Genomic DNA, 19,237 nt, shown 5'->3' with positions numbered 1-19,237 from the left:
AACACACACAATGAACTCAGGAGATGAACCCCAAAGTTGGTTTATGTAAACAGATTGCATCCTTGAGAAGCGAGCCACGTGGCTTGCAAACATGTACGTCAACGGTGTGTTTATATTCTTTACCAAACTAACATGACCGCAATCCCTTGAGGCCCCGCCACAAGGAAAGTGTGTGTGTGAATTTAGTATTGTTATTATGGGTTCTATTCCCATCTTGCGGGTGAGCCTCAGTGTCACACAGTGGGCCCAAGAGCTGGACCACAACCATCTCTTAGCTAAACAATTGACATTTGTGGTGAGCTACATACATACCTCTGCTTTCAGTGGGGATATTTTGCACATCCTGCCATGCCTCCTGGTCTCATGTGTGTTATTTCTGTGTGCAGGTTTGGGTTTAGACCTTTACAGGCTAGGTTAGTTACCTCGAGGTTAAAATTAAGTCCTCCTGCTGCCCTAAAAAACTTCTTGTAGACACATCTAATAGTTTAGCTCTCCGTGTTACAGTGCCCCCCCATGGTTCTGTTGTTCCAGTTTTCTGTATCTTCCAGGGTTAAAGTCCCCATGAAAAGTGGATCGATTTCTACTGGCAACAGAGGCAGGTCTTTGAGTCTTACAGTGTGTGTGCGTGCGTGCTTGCTTGCGCGGGTTTACCGTGCAGGAAAGGTGATACAGTTGGGAGAGGCAGGAGGCAGGGTGACCCAGGTGGCAGCAGCGGCTCCTGCCAGGTGGTAATTATACAGCTGTGGACGACACTGGAGCACCCGCGCGCCCTCTCACCACCTGCTCTTGTAATTACCTATTTAAGTGTTCTTGTCGCCGTCCTGAGACGTTGAGCCGACCAATTAGCGAGGGGGTATTAGATCCTCGTCATTATAACTTCCAGACATTAACTGAGATTTAATCTTAGATTTTAGCGTGTCTCCACTGTGTAAGGAAATTAGCGGAATTACTGAATGTTAGAAGTTGGTAGAGAGGTCAGCAAGGTTTAGCGAAGATGACGGAGGTGTGTGGCGCCCTCTGTGACGATGTGCAGTTGTTGTTGTTGTTGTTGTTAAAGATTTAGCTATTCAGGACGGAGTGTCCATGTAGCACGGGCTATGGTGAGCCCATAATATGCGATGTGCAGGCTCCTGGCGTCTTTATCACTACCAGAAGGGCACTCCGTCCTCTCCAACGTTCACCTCTCTAAACTACCCGAACCTAAACCAACCCAACCCAGGACCCACGAGTAGAAAACGGGACATCATGTGATTTTTAGTAAAGCAGTTTTTGGCCATACGGGATCTATACGTCAAAATGCGATGTACTATTGTAGAGGCCGGTTTCAGCGAGCATCAGCAGTCTGCTTTCTTGAGACTCAATCAGGAACTATGGCTAGAGAACGGGCCGTGGGAGCAGTGCCTCCCGGTAGGTAAGAAGTAAGGTTGGTACGTCTTTAAACACCTGGGGGAGAGGGGGGGAGGCACTCTGAGGCCCTGGCCTAGCTCGGGGCCACATGGTCACACACCCGACACACCATCTCGGTGGGAATAAGTACACGCTTCTCTGGGAAGATAGACTTGTGGTCACCCTGGCGTCTTGTCCAGGGTGACTGGCTGTCCTCGCCTCACACTAAGCTCGCTCCACACTCTTATCACTCTGCTCCCTGCTGCGGTGTGTATACTTACTACTAATTTACATTTGCTCCTCATCCGAGTCTTCAAAATTGCAGTAAACTCCCATTGGAGTTGTATCCCGCCGCACCCAGCGATGTCTTAGGTAACAAGCGCTGATTAAAGCTTTTGTTTTTCCAAGGTAATTACACTCGAGAGGAGACCATTTTTATGTGACGTAATTAAATGACATATCAGACTTTGGAGGTAGTTGGTGTTTAACGTGATTTGTGAAGAAGAGTTTAAAGAGGTTAGAGGTAATAATGGGCTTGAGAACGCGCGCATGTTTACAGGCCGGGTATAAACTGGTGTAATTATTGTTCTCACGAATGGAGATGATAAACAGAATCGTGTAATTTTTGAGGTAGTTATCTTTTCCTCTTCATAACGCTAATCTTAAATTGTGGAAATTACATTGGAAAAAGTGTATATAGCATGTCATGATAAGGGAGAGTGGATAATAATCGAAAGATTGCGTAATGGCAGGATATTACGCATCGTTTACTGTGTAGGGTTACACGTCACGCAGACGACCAGACCTCGTTCATGGTTGGCCACCATCCTCAGTAGCTGAGGATGGTCGCTCATCCTAGTCTTGTACCCACTATAGCACCCTGTACATGCCCGGAGAGGATTCTGGCAGGTCTTCTACTCCCCCAAACCCGGCCTGAGGCCAGGCTTGACTTGTGATAACTTGGTCCAACAGGCTGTTGCTTGGAGTGGCCCGCAGGCCCACATACCCACCACAGCCTGGTTGGTCCGGCACTTCTTGCAAGAACTTATCTAAGTGCTTCTTGAATACATTCACATTTTTTCCAGCAATATGTATAATGCTTGCTGTGGAGGGTGTTGAACAGCTGTGGACCTCTGATGTTCAGTGTTCTCTAATTATGTCAATGGCATCCCTGCTCTTCAATGGTTCTATTCTGCATATTTCCTTCCGTATCTTTCGCTCCAAAATGTTGTTACTCTACTGTATAAATTTGGGACCTGGCCTTAAAGTATTTTCCATGTATATATTATTTGGTCCTTTCTCGTCTCCTTTAGTACATTTGAGAGCTTTGAGACGGTCCCAATAATTTAGATATTTTATCGTTTCTATGCGTGCCGTATATGTTCTCTGTATTCCCTCTAATTCAGAGATCTCTCGTCCTCTGAAAAGAGGGAAGTGAGTACCAAGCAATACTCAAGACGGGATAGCACCAGTGAGTTAAATAGTATTAGCATTGCTATGGGGTCTCTGGATTTGAACGTTCTCATAATCCATCCTATCATTTTCCTGGCCGCCGCTATATTTGCTCGATTATGTTCACTAAACGTCAGGTCGTTAGACATCATTATTCCCAGATCTTTTACATGTTGCTTTCCTTCTGTGAGTAGGTCTGACTGTGTCTTGTACCCTGTATTTAGTTTGTTCTTCGATTCCATCATACCTCAGTACCTGGAACTCAGACAACATCAACACACACGCCATTTTTCACGTTAACAGTGGTTTGCAAATATTTACATTGGCGAAAATAGTTGATATACTTTATACGACCCCCCCCCCTGCAGCTGGTCCTCCAGGGAGTGCCACTCAAGCCTCCCCAGCCTGACAACCTTACCAGTGTGGAGTGTTTATTGAACAATCAACCACAGAAGGTGATTCGGTACTTTTAAAATGCTAAGCTAACCTACATATGTAAATACATAGATACACAGATTTACGTATGCCCTACATAAAGTGTTCAAAGTGTCATTAATATGCATTTACAAAGGTGAAATGCAATTCTGATCAGCTTCCATATGTACTTTATACACATACATATACATACACACACATACGTACATATACATGTATACATGCATATATACACACACATGCATTCACATACATTTGTCTCTTTTACTCTGACAGGGTGAGATAGCTGACAGAGAAACTAGTGTGCAATTAAAACACTTAATCACTAAAGGTGATAAAGGTGCTTTTACAAGCTCAGGTTATATAGTTACATCACATACATACATTGGATGATTGATATATTACATGGTCAATCTTGGATACAAGTCCAATATATCATCAAGTGTTCCGGTACTCATATAGTAATTACACAGTTCAGCATACCTCAGCCCAGGAGGGCGAAAGTCAGACAATATGGGACATTGTACAATATAATGTCCAGAGAAGTGTGTGGAGCTACGCCAGCACAACACAGTCATGATAACCCTGCTAAGTAATTATAATGAAGAAGGTTGTGTTGAAAAGTGTTTCCAAGTGTGTGTAGAGTTGCTGGAGAGTGGCCAGAGCGTGTGAAGGTAACCTGGGCACTAAGGTCGAGCTCCCTGCACATGGCAGGTGGGCAGGCCGCCTCTAATGATGCATGTAGCCTGTGTCCTCCCGGCCGTCACCGCTCATCACACACACATTATAATGCAGATCAACAGGATATCCTCAGACGCGAGTTAATGGTAGAGAATCAGGTCGTATCTTGCCATTAGGCGTTCATAAAATGGTGGAGGTACCTCATCAAGAAGTCATTACATTACACGTAACGCCCCCCACACATTCTGGTGCTCCACATGGGCGCTGGTGGCATGGCAGGCCTCTTGTTTGTTGTGGTGACGGGTGGTGTTGGGGTGACCCCAGGGGTGGTGTAGGTGGATAAGACACCCCTGGCTGCTGGGGTGACCCCAGGGGTGGTGTAGGTGGGTAAGGCTGCTCATGTGGTCAAACTACTAGTCCCATATACCGGACTAGCAGCTCCTGCTCTGCTCTGGGAGGCAGAGCAGCTCCTGCCGCTCCCGCCGGCCTCCCTGGCCTGTCTTCACCACCAGCAGCAGCAGCAGGGCAGAGCCTCATCCCTGCTGCTGGTGGTGGTGACGACACCGCAGGAGGAGGCCCTGGCCAGGGAAACAGCTAATGACTGGTGGCGTGTGAGTGGGGTCCCTTCCTAACCTGGGGTCGGGGTGAGGCGAGGGTGGGAGCCAGACCATGGGGGTCACGGCACTCTGACGCTACCACCAACAACCATGGCGGCCAAGTCTGTACTCACCTGCTGGTACGTGTGGGGGTTGAGCTTCGGCTCTTCGGTCCCGCATCTCATCAATTAATCAACTGATGTTTCGCGCTCTCTTTCGCTCGCTGGCTCGCTGCGCGCGCAAGTCTTTGGCTGTCTTTGTGTATGTGTCGTCACATAGTATTGAAAATGAGGCCATTATAGTTTCCCAGAATAGTACACAAGACACTCTAGTAATTCTATAGTCTAGATTAAAACATTTAATTATTTATTAAAAGAAGCGCAGGAGTTTAGTTCCAGGAGCTAGAACTGATCTTCGTTTAAAGACCATATTATTTTCTGTAGCCCATAGAAAGACCTGATTTACATCTAATGGGAGATTTGCCGTGTCCTCTATGTTGTCTACTCTCATAAAAATCCTAGTCATCTGCCAAGGATGATACAGTGCTAATGGTTGTGTCCCTGTCTATGTCCGATATGGGGATGAGAAAAAGTACTGGAGCAAGCACAGTACCCTGGGGGACTGAGCTCTTCACGGCTGATGGTCCGCATTTTATTTTGTTGACTATTACACATTGAGTTCTGTTAGTCAGGAAATTGTAGATCTATCTGCCTATTTTTCCGGTAATTCCTTTTGAACACATCCCCTTAGAACCCCTTCACTGCCAAGCATATATGAGTAGCTAATTAAGTAAACGTGATAAGTTGAAGATTAATGATGAGGTTAAATCCATTGTGATGTTTTTTTACCCCTTTGAGAGCCCGCGGTTTTAACTTAAACATGTTAACTTCTTATATTAACAAGTTGGGCCGTTGTGCTGTGGCTGTCTGTGCAACGGAACTTTGAACTGACTTGGAGGTTGTGGTCATCAGGTCAAAGGTCAAGAGTAATTAGGTAATTAGGCAATTAGCAGGTTAGTTTATGCTCTCAAGTGTGTGCTCTTTAGTCGTGTCATCTCACCTTATATATGACGCATTTTGTCTTACAGAATCTAACTAATCCGTTAAAATTGCGACGTATTAGTACACATTAAAGCTCGGTAATATTGACTTTTCTGTGCATCTGCCTCGTTAGGTTAGGCTGAGGTGGGGGGGGGGGGGGGGGTTGCGGTTAGGCACAAACAGTTGCATTGTTTACGGAGTATGATATAGGAGGAGCCGAGTGATGACTACAGCTGCGGGTGTTTTGTACAGATAAACAAGACATGAACTTCATTCAGGGATGGCGGTTTACAGTGTGTGTGTGTGTGTATGGTGGGTGTACTGTGTGTGTGTGTGTGTGGTGGGTGTACTGTGTGTCTCAAGGTGTACTGGGCGTAAAGGTGTAAGTTATGATTAAGTTATGAGTCTTGATATACACCAGGGAGTAAATTATGATGAGTCGCTCCAGGCAGTACAGTTTGGGGTATTTTAAAGTCCTAATAATTTAGATGTCTTATTGAATGGATTTTAGCAGGGAAAGATGTTTACAGGTTCAGCAGCAGCAGGTGAGCAGCTTCACCAGCTGAGTGGGGCTGTTAAGTGTCAACAACAGAACTAGTGTCTTGTAAACCATCATTAATTTTGACATTTCTTGTCATTTTTCTTGCAAATGTGACAGTTATTTGATGGTGTTCTCTAAATGGAAGTTTTTGTTACATTTAATTAAAACGTTTTCCTCAGTAAATAAAGGTTTCAATAAAGTGTGCCGTAGTGTGTGTGTGTAAAGTGTGCTGTTCCTAGCACACTAGTCCAGGAACTAGTAAGGAAAGATTGATAAAGATCAAGCCACCCAAGAGGTGGCACGGGCATGAATAGCCCGTAATAATAAGGAAAGCTAAACATGTATATATATATACAGTTACTTTATACACTTCTTCAAACGTCATTCGGAGGCGGAAGACGGACTGAGAAATAATTGCAGGGGGAGGAGGAGGAGGAGAGGTGAGAGAGGAGAGATAGTAGGGAAAGGAGAAGGGGGAGGGGGGGGTGGTTAGGAGTAAAAGCGGTAGTAGTTGGCAGGTAGTTGTGGTTAAGGAGCCACAACAGTTGTGGGTTGTGGAGGCTGGGGCTGGTGAGCGGAAGTCGTGACGATATTACCCCCCCCCACCATCCCCTCCCCCAACATTGAGTGAGTGAGACAGATAGATATACAGGAAAACAGATAGACAGGCAGGCAGGTATAGCCAGACAAATACTGTCTTATCAGGCTCCCCCCCTCCCCCCCGGTTGCCTACGCAGAGTTCAGAACATCCTGAGTGAATATTTGGATATATTATACGTATGACATAGTTATAATACTATGCCAGTTATTACAATGGTGGTATTGCATATACCAAGTGTTACACTGTAAGGAATCAGTCGGATCCTTGTATACCACACATGTCAGACTAATCTTGGAGTATGCAGCTCCAGCGTGTAGTCCGTATCTAGTCAAGCAAGACTAAATTGGAGAAGGCTCAAAAAGGTTTGCCACCAGACTAGTACCCGAGCTGAGAGGTATGAGCTACGAGGAGAGACTACGGGAACTAAACACGTCACTTGAAGACGCAAGTTTAGAAAGACATGATCACCACATACAAGATTATCAGAGGAATTGATAAGGTAGATAAAGACAAGAGGCACACACACGAGGGAACACAGGTGGAAACTTGAGTACCCAAATGAGCCACAGGGACGTTAGAAAGAATTTTTTCAGTGTCAGAGTAGTTAACAGATGGAATGCATTAGGCAGTGATGTGGTGGAGGCTGACTGCATACACAGTTTCAAATGTATATATGATAGAGCCCAATCGGCTCAGCAACCTGTTCACCGGTTGATTGACGGTTGAGAGGCGGTACCAAAGAGCCAGAGCTCATCCTCCTGCAAGCACAACTAGGCGAGTACAAAATGGTGCGGTGTGGGGATCCACGGTGTCGTAACTTCACGAAATTCGCGTCAGTTGTTAGAAATAAATAAATACCCGTTCGATACAACAAGCATGAACACTGTTGTTAGTTTTGTTTGTTTCCAAATGATCTCCTTCCTCTCCCTCCCTCCCTCCCACAGTGGCTGCCTCCCTCCCTCCCTGCCTCCCACTCTGGCTGGCTGCCTCCCTCCCTGCCTCCCACTCTGGCTGGCTGCCTCCCTCCCTGCCTCCCACTCTGGCTGGCTGCCTCCCTCCCTGCCTCCCACTCTGGCTGGCTGCCTCCCTCCCTGCCTCCCTCCCTCCCACAGTGGCTGCCTCTCTCCCTCCCTGCCTCCCACAGTGGCTGCCTCCCTCCCTCCCTGCCTCCCACTCTGGCTGGCTGCCTCCCTCCCTGCCTCCCACTCTGGCTGGCTGCCTCCCTCCCTGCCTCCCTCCCTCCCACAGTGGCTGCCTCTCTCCCTCCCTGCCTCCCACAGTGGCTGCCTCCCTCCCTCCCTCCCTCCCTCCCTCCCTCCCTGCCTCCCACTCTGGCTGGCTGCCTCCCTCCCTGCCTCCCACTCTGGCTGGCTGCCTCCCTCCCTGCCTCCCACTCTGGCTGGCTGCCTCCCTCCCTCCCTGCCTCCCTCCCTCCCACAGTGGCTGCCTCTCTCCCTCCCTGCCTCCCACAGTGGCTGCCTCCCTCCCTCCCTCCCTCCCTCCCTCCCTCCCTCCCTGCCTCCCACTCTGGCTGGCTGCCTCCCTCCCTGCCTCCCTCCCTCCCACAGTGGCTGCCTCTCTCCCTCCCTGCCTCCCACAGTGGCTGCCTCTCTCCCTCCCTGCCTCCCACAGTGGCTGCCTCCCACAGTGGCTGCCTCGTACGGTGTGGAGTGCCTCTCACCGGGAAGAGCCTCGCGGTGGAGGACATTGTCATGTTTTACAATGTGTGGTCAGATAAAAGTTTTTATTGCCATTGTCTTTTCCTGGTGACCTTTGCCACGTGTCTTCCTCTGATACATTACACGGCTCTACAGCTTCCCTAATACCACACGTTTCCCGGTCTAGTCAAGTTGCTTACACAATGGTAAAGTTTAGACCTAACATACTCCGACCTAACGTTGAGGGAGCATAACCAAGCAAATATTGCGGCAGCTAGAAAAATGATAGGATGGATTACGAGAACTTTCAAATCCAGGGATCCTATCACAATGGTTGTACACTTCAAATCACTTGTGTTGTTCCGTCTTGAGTACTGGTCAGTACTCACTGCCCCCTTCAGAGCAGGCGAGATTGCTGAAATAGAGGGAATACAGAAAACATATATGACATACATAGACACGATAAAGCACCTAAATTATTGAGATTGTCTGAAAGCTCTCCAAATGTACTCACTAGAAAGGAGGCGAGAGAGATATCAAATAATATACACATGGAAAATACTGGAGGGCCAAGTATCAAATCTACACAATAAAATAACAACATACTAGAGTGAACGATATGACAAGAATAGAGGTGCCATAGGCACAATCAGAGAACCGTGTTTGAACATCAGAGGTTGTATGCTATCTTGTATGCTATCTGACCCATTATAAGTGTTACCCACCTCAGTACGTGAAGTGTGTGTTGAGTAGAGTGCACTTGTTAACGCTGCCCGCTCCTCTACCCTGATGCACAAGTGCCAGAACACTCATCACTTAAGAGGGCGATGATAACTCTGCTTTACTCAAGCATCACTTGACATTATTGACTAATAATTTAAGCTCACATAGTGCTCACGTTTACACGGAGCGCGCTCCACTAGCCACATTGGAGGAGGTCAGCCTGTGAAGTATGACCAACAAACACCACAGAACTACACAAACTGCAAGTGTGTAATAACCTAAGTGTAATTACCTAAGTGTAGTTACAGGATGAGAGCTACGCTCGTGGTGTCCCGTCTTCCCAGCACTCTTTGTCATATAACGCTTTGAAACTACTGACGGTCTTGGCCTCCACCACCTTCTCCCCTAACTTGTTCCAACCGTCTACCACTCTATTTAATGTGTGTAGTGTGGCATGTGTGTTTATGTACACACGTGTGTGCGTCCGAGCAAGATACACACGTCATTACATTTCAAATAACTTGCAGAGTAAGAGTGTGGCCGCTATTGAAATCAAGAAATGTTTTCCCGTAATACGTTTTCGTGCGGTATCAAGAGAATCACATGGTAACCTTCTCCAAGTGTGCTCCAGGTATTGATTTGAAACTTTCACGTGGTCATAAAAAAATTAAAAAAATATATTGTGTGGTTTTGAAGGGGATTGAACTGTCGCTGTCACCACATGGGTTATGCCTCTCGGCTTCCTCTTAATTGCCCCTCTTATAAGACATTTTTAATCCTTTATCAAGTATAACACTGTATTGTAGCAAAGACATACGCCAGTAATGGGGAAAGCAGAATAGTCCAAATGCTTGTATTTCTGAGTGTATCTTGGTTATCTTGAGATGATTTCGGGGCTTTTTTTATTTTTAGTGTCCCCGCGGCCCGGTCCTCGACCAGGCCTCCACCCCCAGGAAGCAGCCCGTGACAGCTGACTAACACCCAGGTACCTATTTTACTCCTAGGTAACAGAGGCATAGGGTGAAAAACTCTACCCATTGTTTCTCGCCGGCGCCTGGGATCGAACCCAGGACCACAGGATCACAAGTCCAGCGTGCTGTCCGCTCGGCCGACCGGCTCCCTGGGAAAGGGAGTAGGGAAAGGTGGTGTGCCTGTTCTGTACCTGAGCCACGCCTCTGTTACACTGCTGTAGAGCGTTGCCGGGAAGCCTGTCACTACCAAACATACCAGTCTGGCGTGATGTATCTAGAACATAAGAACAAAGGTAACTGCAGAAGGCCTATTGGCCCATACGAGGCAGCTCCTATTTATAACCACCCAATCCCACTCATATACATGTCCATGAGTGGACATGCAGCTGCTGCTCGTACGGTCGCCCAGCTCCGCCTCCTGATACAGAACTTGGTGAGCAAGAGGTAGTCATACTACACATTATAAATATATATCTAGTAACACAGGGCTAATAATAATAGATGAATAAAACACTAGTACAAAATTTATTCCAGTAAATAATGAGCATTGTTTTAGTCACTGAGGCAATAATCACTTTGCTAGTGTCACTAAACTAGTGTATGGCCTACAAGCTGTATTACTGGTGTGTGTTAATGTATATTTAATATACACTATTGTCAATAATAATGTAAACACATTGTCAGTTATCGTTAGTGATACACGAGTCGACAAAATTAATATTATGAGCACTGATAATACATACGAATGAAAGAATAATCAATCTCTCTCTCGTGTTCAACAAATTACTTGTAATTTGAGTGGCAGTTACAATACACATGAATGGTGTGTAGCAGAGGTTCTCACGGTCCCTAGTGCCATTCCTTCCCTAACAGTCCCAGCACTCTTGACCCTCCCATACGGTTATTTACAAATAGTAAATTATGAGACTTACATGCAAGAAAAGGGGAAATTCAGGGCCGAAGTCTGTAACATCTTACAGTAGTGATTATTGAATTTCATTAAATCTACTAAACAGAACAAATTAAAGAAAATAGCAAGTTTTTTTCACCAAAACATTTACGAAAAAGTAAGCAAATTTATTTGAGAATAACGGGCGCCCGTGTTAGCGCGCGCGCGCCGTCCTCCACCTGTTACGTGGTGGTGTTAATACGGAGTGGACCAATCCTTTAAAAATACGATCTGTGTCTGAGAGACATTGTCCGCGGTCGGAGGCTGGACGCCTGGGTCTACCCTGACGCAGCTTTCACAGATGAAGCACGTGGGGTCGGGGAGTGTCATAGGCCAGTTGAAGTCGTCTCCAGTGCCACACATTAAGAAATATCGACTTCTAAGTTGCGATTTTCACGTAGTCAAATGTGATACATTGGTTGTGTTGTCCATAAACCTGGCGTTTGTATATATATATATATATATATATATATATATATATATATATATATATATATATATATATATATATATATATATATATATATTAGTATATTTTGGTAGCAGTCTTTCCTGTAGACATATATTATTAAATATGACCGAAAAAGTAAGATTAATAATTCTAACACGAATTTTCTCAATCTTTCGTACATTACGCTTCACTGTTGGAGGTAAATCAAAAATCACTTCTCCAAAATTCATTTTTATTTCTAGTCTGACGCGACACGGGCGCGTTTCGTAAAACTTATTACATTTTCAAAGACTTCACAAATACACAACTGATTAGAACTTGCGTTTCCCTGATTTTATATCTACATTTGAGTGAGGTGGGAAGGGTGATGTGGCATTACATTTGAGTGAGGTGGGAAGGGTGATGTGGCATTAACACAAGACAGAACACTAGGGGATATTAATAGGGTATTAAAAGTATCAACACAAGACAGAACAGAAACAATGGGTATTGAATAGAAGTGTTTGTAGAAAGCCTATTGGTCCATATTTCTTGATGCTTCTATATTGGAGCGGAGTCTTGAGGTGGGTAGAATATAGTTGTGCAATAATTGGCTGTTGATTGCTGGTGTTGACTTCTTGATGTGTAGTGCCTCGCAAACGTCAAGCCGCCTGCTATCGCTGTATCTATCGATGATTTCTGTGTTGTTTACTAGGATTTCTCTGGCGATGGTTTGGTTATGGGAAGAGATTATATGTTCCTTAATGGAGCCCTGTTGTTTATGCATCGTTAAACACCTAGAAAGAGATGTTGTTGTCTTGCCTATATACTGGGTTTTTTGGAGCTTACAGTCCCCAAGTGGGCATTTGAAGGCATAGACGACGTTAGTCTCTTTTAAAGCGTTCTGTTTTGTGTCTGGAGAGTTTCTCATGAGTAGGCTGGCCGTTTTTCTGGTTTTATAGTAAATCGTCAGTTGTATCCTCTGATTTTTGTCTGTAGGGATAACGTTTCTATTAACAATATCTTTCAGGACCCTTTCCTCTGTTTTATGAACTGTGGAAAAGAAGTTCCTGTAAAATAGTCTAATAGGGGGTATAGGTGTTGTGTTAGTTGTCTCTTCGGAGGTTGCATGGCTTTTCACTTTCCTTCTTATGATGTCTTCGATGAAACCATTGGAGAAGCCGTTATTGACTAGGACCTGCCTTACCCTACAGAGTTCTTCGTCGACTTGCTTCCATTCTGAGCTGTGGCTGAGAGCACGGTCGACGTATGCGTTAACAACACTCCTCTTGTACCTGTCAGGGCAGTCGCTGTTGGCATTTAGGCACATTCCTATGTTTGTTTCCTTTGTGTAGACTGCAGTGTGGAAACCTCCGCCCTTTTCCATGACTGTTACATCTAGAAAAGGCAGCTTCCCATCCTTTTCCGTCTCGTAAGTGAAACGCAGCACGGAACTCTGCTCAAATGCCTCCTTCAGCTCCTGCAGATGTCTGACATCAGGTACCTGTGTAAAAATGTCGTCAACATACCTGCAGTATATGGCCGGTTTCAAGTTCATGTCGACTAAGACTTTTTGCTCGATGGTACCCATGTAGAAGTTTGCAAACAGGACACCTAGGGGAGAACCCATGGCGACCCCATCTACTTGCTTATACATGTGCCCATCCGGGCTCAAGAAGGGTGCCTCTTTAGTACAAGCTTGGAGTAGTTTCCTCAGAATACTTTCTGGCATGTCAAGAGGAGTACAGGCTGGATCACGATACACTCTGTCGGCTATCATTCCGATTGTCTCGTCCACAGGTACGTTGGTAAACAGCGATTCTACGTCCAACGAGGCTCAACGATGGGTACCATCGAGCAAAAAGTCTTAGTCGACATGAACTTGAAACCGGCCATATACTGCAGGTATGTTGACGACATTTTTACACAGGTACCTGATGTCAGACATCTGCAGGAGCTGAAGGAGGCATTTGAGCAGAGTTCCGTGCTGCGTTTCACTTACGAGACGGAAAAGGATGGGAAGCTGCCTTTTCTAGATGTAACAGTCATGGAAAAGGGCGGAGGTTTCCACACTGCAGTCTACACAAAGGAAACAAACATAGGAATGTGCCTAAATGCCAACAGCGACTGCCCTGACAGGTACAAGAGGAGTGTTGTTAACGCATACGTCGACCGTGCTCTCAGCCACAGCTCAGAATGGAAGCAAGTCGACGAAGAACTCTGTAGGGTAAGGCAGGTCCTAGTCAATAACGGCTTCTCCAATGGTTTCATCGAAGACATCATAAGAAGGAAAGTGAAAAGCCATGCAACCTCCGAAGAGACAACTAACACAACACCTATACCCCCTATTAGACTATTTTACAGGAACTTCTTTTCCACAGCTCATAAAACAGAGGAAAGGGTCCTGAAAGATATTGTTAATAGAAACGTTATCCCTACAGACAAAAATCAGAGGATACAACTGACGATTTACTATAAAACCAGAAAAACGGCCAGCCTACTCATGAGAAACTCTCCAGACACAAAACAGAACGCTTTAAAAGAGACTAACGTCGTCTATGCCTTCAAATGCCCACTTGGGGACTGTAAGCTCCAAAAAACCCAGTATATAGGCAAGACAACAACATCTCTTTCTAGGCGTTTAACGATGCATAAACAACAGGGCTCCATTAAGGAACATATAATCTCTTCCCATAACCAAACCATCGCCAGAGAAATCCTAGTAAACAACACAGAAATCATCGATAGATACAGCGATAGCAGGCGGCTTGACGTTTGCGAGGCACTACACATCAAGAAGTCAACACCAGCAATCAACAGCCAATTATTGCACAACTATATTCTACCCACCTCAAGACTCCGCTCCAATATAGAAGCATCAAGAAATATGGACCAATAGGCTTTCTACAAACACTTCTATTCAATACCCATTGTTTCTGTTCTGTCTTGTGTTGATACTTTTAATACCCTATTAATATCCCCTAGTGTTCTGTCTTGTGTTAATGCCACATCACCCTTCCCACCTCACTCAAATGTAATGCCACATCACCCTTCCCACCTCACTCAAATGTAGATATAAAATCAGGGAAACGCAAGTTCTAATCAGTTGTGTATTTGTGAAGTCTTTGAAAATGTAATAAGTTTTACGAAACGCGCCCGTGTCGCGTCAGACTAGAAATAAAAATGAATTTTGGAGAAGTGATTTTTGATTTACCTCCAACAGTGAAGCGTAATGTACGAAAGATTGAGAAAATTCGTGTTAGAATTATTAATCTTACTTTTTCGGTCATATTTAATAATATATATATATATATATATATATATATATATATATATATATATATATATATATATAATATAATATAATATAATATAATATAATATAATATAATTTTTGAGGGGGTGTGGAGCGGGAGACCCGGGCACCGATTGATTCATTGATGAAGATTAAGCCACCCAAGAGGTGGCACGGGCATGAATAGCCCGTAACCAGGAACCGATATAATGACCCTTTGTATACACCGGCCTCGATAGCTCAGGTGTATAAACTGACTCTACTGTAATATAAAAAGATATGATATAATGTATCACGATTTGAAATACAATAATTGTTTTATGACATCTAACCTCTTGATCTCCCCTGAGATTATTACGTGACGGGTGAGTGTGTCTGTCTGTCTTGTTTTTACCTGTGTTGAGTGGTATTACCCCAGGGTGTTGTGGCCGCCCCTTGGGGCTGGACGCCCCCCCCCTCTGTCTCCCGCCCCCCCCCCTTTTCTCCCGCCCCCCTCATCTCCCTTACATTTCCCGCCCATACCAACCACTCGCCCAATAAGACTGGAAATTACCAAAATTGCCGCCTGTAAAGGTTTTGTGACTCCCTCCCCTCACGCCCCCTCCACCCCTTCCCCCCACGCCCCCTCCCCCCTCACATACCGCCGGGGGGGGGGGGGAGGGGACATTGCCAGGCTCCAATTGCTCTCTCTTCTTCCCCAAGACATAAATCAACATTAGACGTCAACGGAAGTCCGTATTTCAAGTTTAATGGTGTCACCCACCTTAAGAATTATATGATTGATGAATTGCTGGGTAATAATGCTGTGATGCGACGGAGTAGATGAATGATGCCGGAGCAGGAAGCCGGAGGAGACGTAATAAGAGTGGTGGAAGACTCAGGACTACGAATCCGAAGCGCTGTCCACTCAGCTGTCAGGCCCCATTGACGTGGGTTGGAAGATACAGACACGCCTCTCCTCTCTCTCTCTCTCTCTCTCTCTCTCTCTCTCTCTCTCTCTCTCTCTCTCTCTCTCTCTCTCTCTCTCTCTCTCTCTCTCTCTCTCTCTCTCTCTCTCTCTCTCTCTCTCTCTCTCTCTCTCTCTCTCTCTCTCTCTCTCTCTCTCTCTCTCTCTCTCTCTCTCTCTCTCTCATTTTTCCTTCCCTTCTCTGCCGTACATTTACGTATACAGTAGAGTGCAGGGGAAGGGAGAGGGGGGGGGGCACTGGGAAGAGTCGAGCAAAACCCAGTAAGACGCCGCCAGAGTGTGTGTGTGTGTGTGTGTATGTATGTATGTATGTATATATATATATATATATATATATTTAATATATAATATGCGAACAAGCTTGAATGGTCCCCAAGCATATATGCTACTGAAAATGTATATATGTGTATATGTATATAATATATATAATAAGTCTATAAAGACCCTTATAAACCATCAAAGACCCATCAAACATCAAAACATGTGTGAAAGCATCGGTGTGTGTGTGTGTGTACATGTTCACATCCACAGTATTCATCTAAAGACGCCCATATATGGTGAAACACAAGTGAAGAACCTCACACACACTCACAGCTCCCTGACAAGGTGAAGCAAGCTAAGCTTAGCTGGTAACTCCCACACACTGTGTCAGCAAGGCGGACAGCCCGCTTTTTTTTTTTTTTTTTTTTTTTTTTCTAGTAAAGAGGAAGGAGAGGCATAGGTGAAAGGAAGTTTAGAAGTGGGAAGTACAGTGAGAGGTATGAAAGCAGGCGGGCTGTCCGCCTTGCTGACACGATGTGTGGGTGTTGGCAGCTAAGCTAAGCTGACTCCCTCTTGTCAGGGAGCTGCGAGTGTGTGAGAGGTTCTTCACATGTGTTTCATCATATGTGGATGTCTATAGATGAATACTGTGTAGCATTCATATATACACACTCCGATGCTTCCACACATGTTCCTCTGTTTAAGACACTTTATTTTATTATTATTATTTATTGAGTTATTCATACATTATTATATTATTATTATTTAATAATTATTATTATTTAATAATATTCATTATTATTATTTAATAATATTCATTATTATTATTTAATAATATTCATTATTATTATTTAATAATATCCATTATTTATTGAGTTATTCATACATACACATATATACACCTATATACATATACACAACTATACACATACACACATACATACTCCGTTTTTCCAATTATTGGGGGAAGGATTTCTGGTCAGTATTTCGTCTGGGAATTATGTACTGTGGGGCTGGGTTTTCATCTAGTAAATCGAGGCTCTTGGGCCACCAGCTGTGGGAGCGGGGCGTCTCATCTTGGGCCACCAGCTGTGGGAGCGGGGCGTCTCATCTTGGGCCACCAGCTGTGGGAGCGGGGCGTCTCATCTTGGGCCACCAGCTGTGGGAGCGGGGCGTCTCATCTTGGAACAATCTTTCTAACATTGGGTCCTCCAACATTTCGATGGTGTTCCACACCCTGATGGCTTGGTGCTGCAGTCTGATGTTTAGTGGCTGTATGTTCAGGAGCTCATGGAGCTCCAGGATTGTCTGACAGTCCGCCTCCTGTCATAACTCACTGTATTTCCCATTTCCAAACTTTGCCCTTGGCCTGTACCTCTCCATCCTCTTTACTCATCCTTTTCCCCCCCTCCCCCTACACCACAATACCACACGCACTCGCTCTACCACTCTGATACCTCACCATCACCCGCTCTCCCCACCACGGGCCCCCACCACCACGGGTCTCCACCACCAGGGGCCCCCACCACCACCACCACCACTGTTGTGGGTGGACAAGCTGGAGTGTGAGTGACCTTGACGGCCAGGCATATTCCTGTTGGTGAGTCATGACTCATAATTGTGTGTTGTGTTTCAGGTGAGATCAGGTGCGGGTACACCGGTGTGACGGCTCTTCACATCCCCTCCCTCTGGCCACACCTGGTGACGCCAGTGTCCTGGCCACACACCTGGTGACGCCAGTGTCCTGGCCACACCACACCTGGTGACGCGAGTGTCCTGGCCACACACCTGGTGACGCCAGTGTCCTGGCCACACACCTGGTGACGCCAGTGTCCTGGCCACACCACACCTGGTGACGCGAGTGTCCTGGCCACACACCTGGTGACGCCAGTGTCCTGGCCACACACCTGGTGACGCGAGTGTCCTGGCCACACCTGTCCAACCACTTTGGCTGGACGGTAGAGCGAGTCTCGCTGTATGCAAGTCGGCGTTCAATCCCCGACCGTCCAAGTGGGTGGGAACCATTCCTTCCCCTCGTCCCATCCCAAATCCATTTCCTGACCCCTTCCAAGTGCTATATAGTCGTAATAGCTTGGTGCTTTCCCCTGATAATCGCCTCCCTCCCATACACAACGGGACATACAAGGAAATACTTGCAATTTATATATATCAACATTGCCATAAATGAAAGCAAAATATAAAGCAAATTGACAGAAACGGTTGGGCACGTTTCCTCTTGCCTAATGCCTGTGTTCGCACGGCAGTTTATAGTTACCCGTGACACAGGCGACTGTTGTGGGTTGCATCCTGCCGGAGGTCAGTAGTTCCTATTAGGTAAGGATTTCGATTCAAGGCTAAAGTATATATAAATGCAGGCTTCCTGCCCCCTGACAGCGGGGAATAAATCAATACTAATATGAAAATACCGAAAGACATGCAAATGAAAGGTAGAGCTTGCAGTGTTGCCATGGTGCAGGCGCTAGTGTGCTCACAGCGCCGCCCCTCACCAGTGCCAAGCTTCCATTAGCTAGAGTGCCAGCCACATGTACATAGGCCTATGAAGCCGACCGACCATAGCCCGGCTAGAGTGTGGGAGTGTTGTGACGAGTGCAGGATTACGTTGGTGAGAACTGTGGCACTCTGGGAGTGAGGCAGCCACGGCCTCGGCAGGTGTCAGGAGGCAGTGTGGTGGCGTAGAGCAAGAGGGAAGTGTCCAGGTGCGGGTGAAGGACAATACTCACATTGTCAGGCGTCAAGTTAACCTTTAGCCTGTTTACGGAATAGTCACTGTGGCGTCCTATACGAACTATCCTGCAAGAAAAAAGAACACGCACTCTTTATTTTTTTTTTTTTGAGATATATACAAGTTGTTACATTCTTGTACAGCCACTAGTACGCGTAGCGTTTCGGGCAGGTCCCTGGAATACGATCCCCGCCGCGAAGAATCGTTGTTACAACCAAGTACCCATTTTACTGTTGAGTTAAACAGAGGCTACAGTCAAGGATTTGCGCCCAGTAAATCCTCCCCGGCCAGGATACGAACCCATGACAAAGCGCTCGCGGAACGCCAGGCAAGTGTCTTACCACTACACCACGAAGACTGGTAATGAGTCCAGCAGGAAACTCTCACGTAATTGCCACAGAGACAATTAATCTGTGGAACTGGTCGAGCGAGAAATTGAAAGGGAGGTGGAGAAAATTACGGAGAAACTGTGAAAGCTATTTGTTTCATGACGCTTTTGTTAACGGCA

The sequence above is a fragment of the Procambarus clarkii genome, chromosome 68 (genome assembly GCF_040958095.1).
Source record: "Procambarus clarkii isolate CNS0578487 chromosome 68, FALCON_Pclarkii_2.0, whole genome shotgun sequence".
Classification (NCBI taxonomy): Eukaryota; Metazoa; Arthropoda; class Malacostraca; order Decapoda; family Cambaridae; genus Procambarus; species Procambarus clarkii.
Note: the sequence above shows the minus strand (reverse complement) of the source record.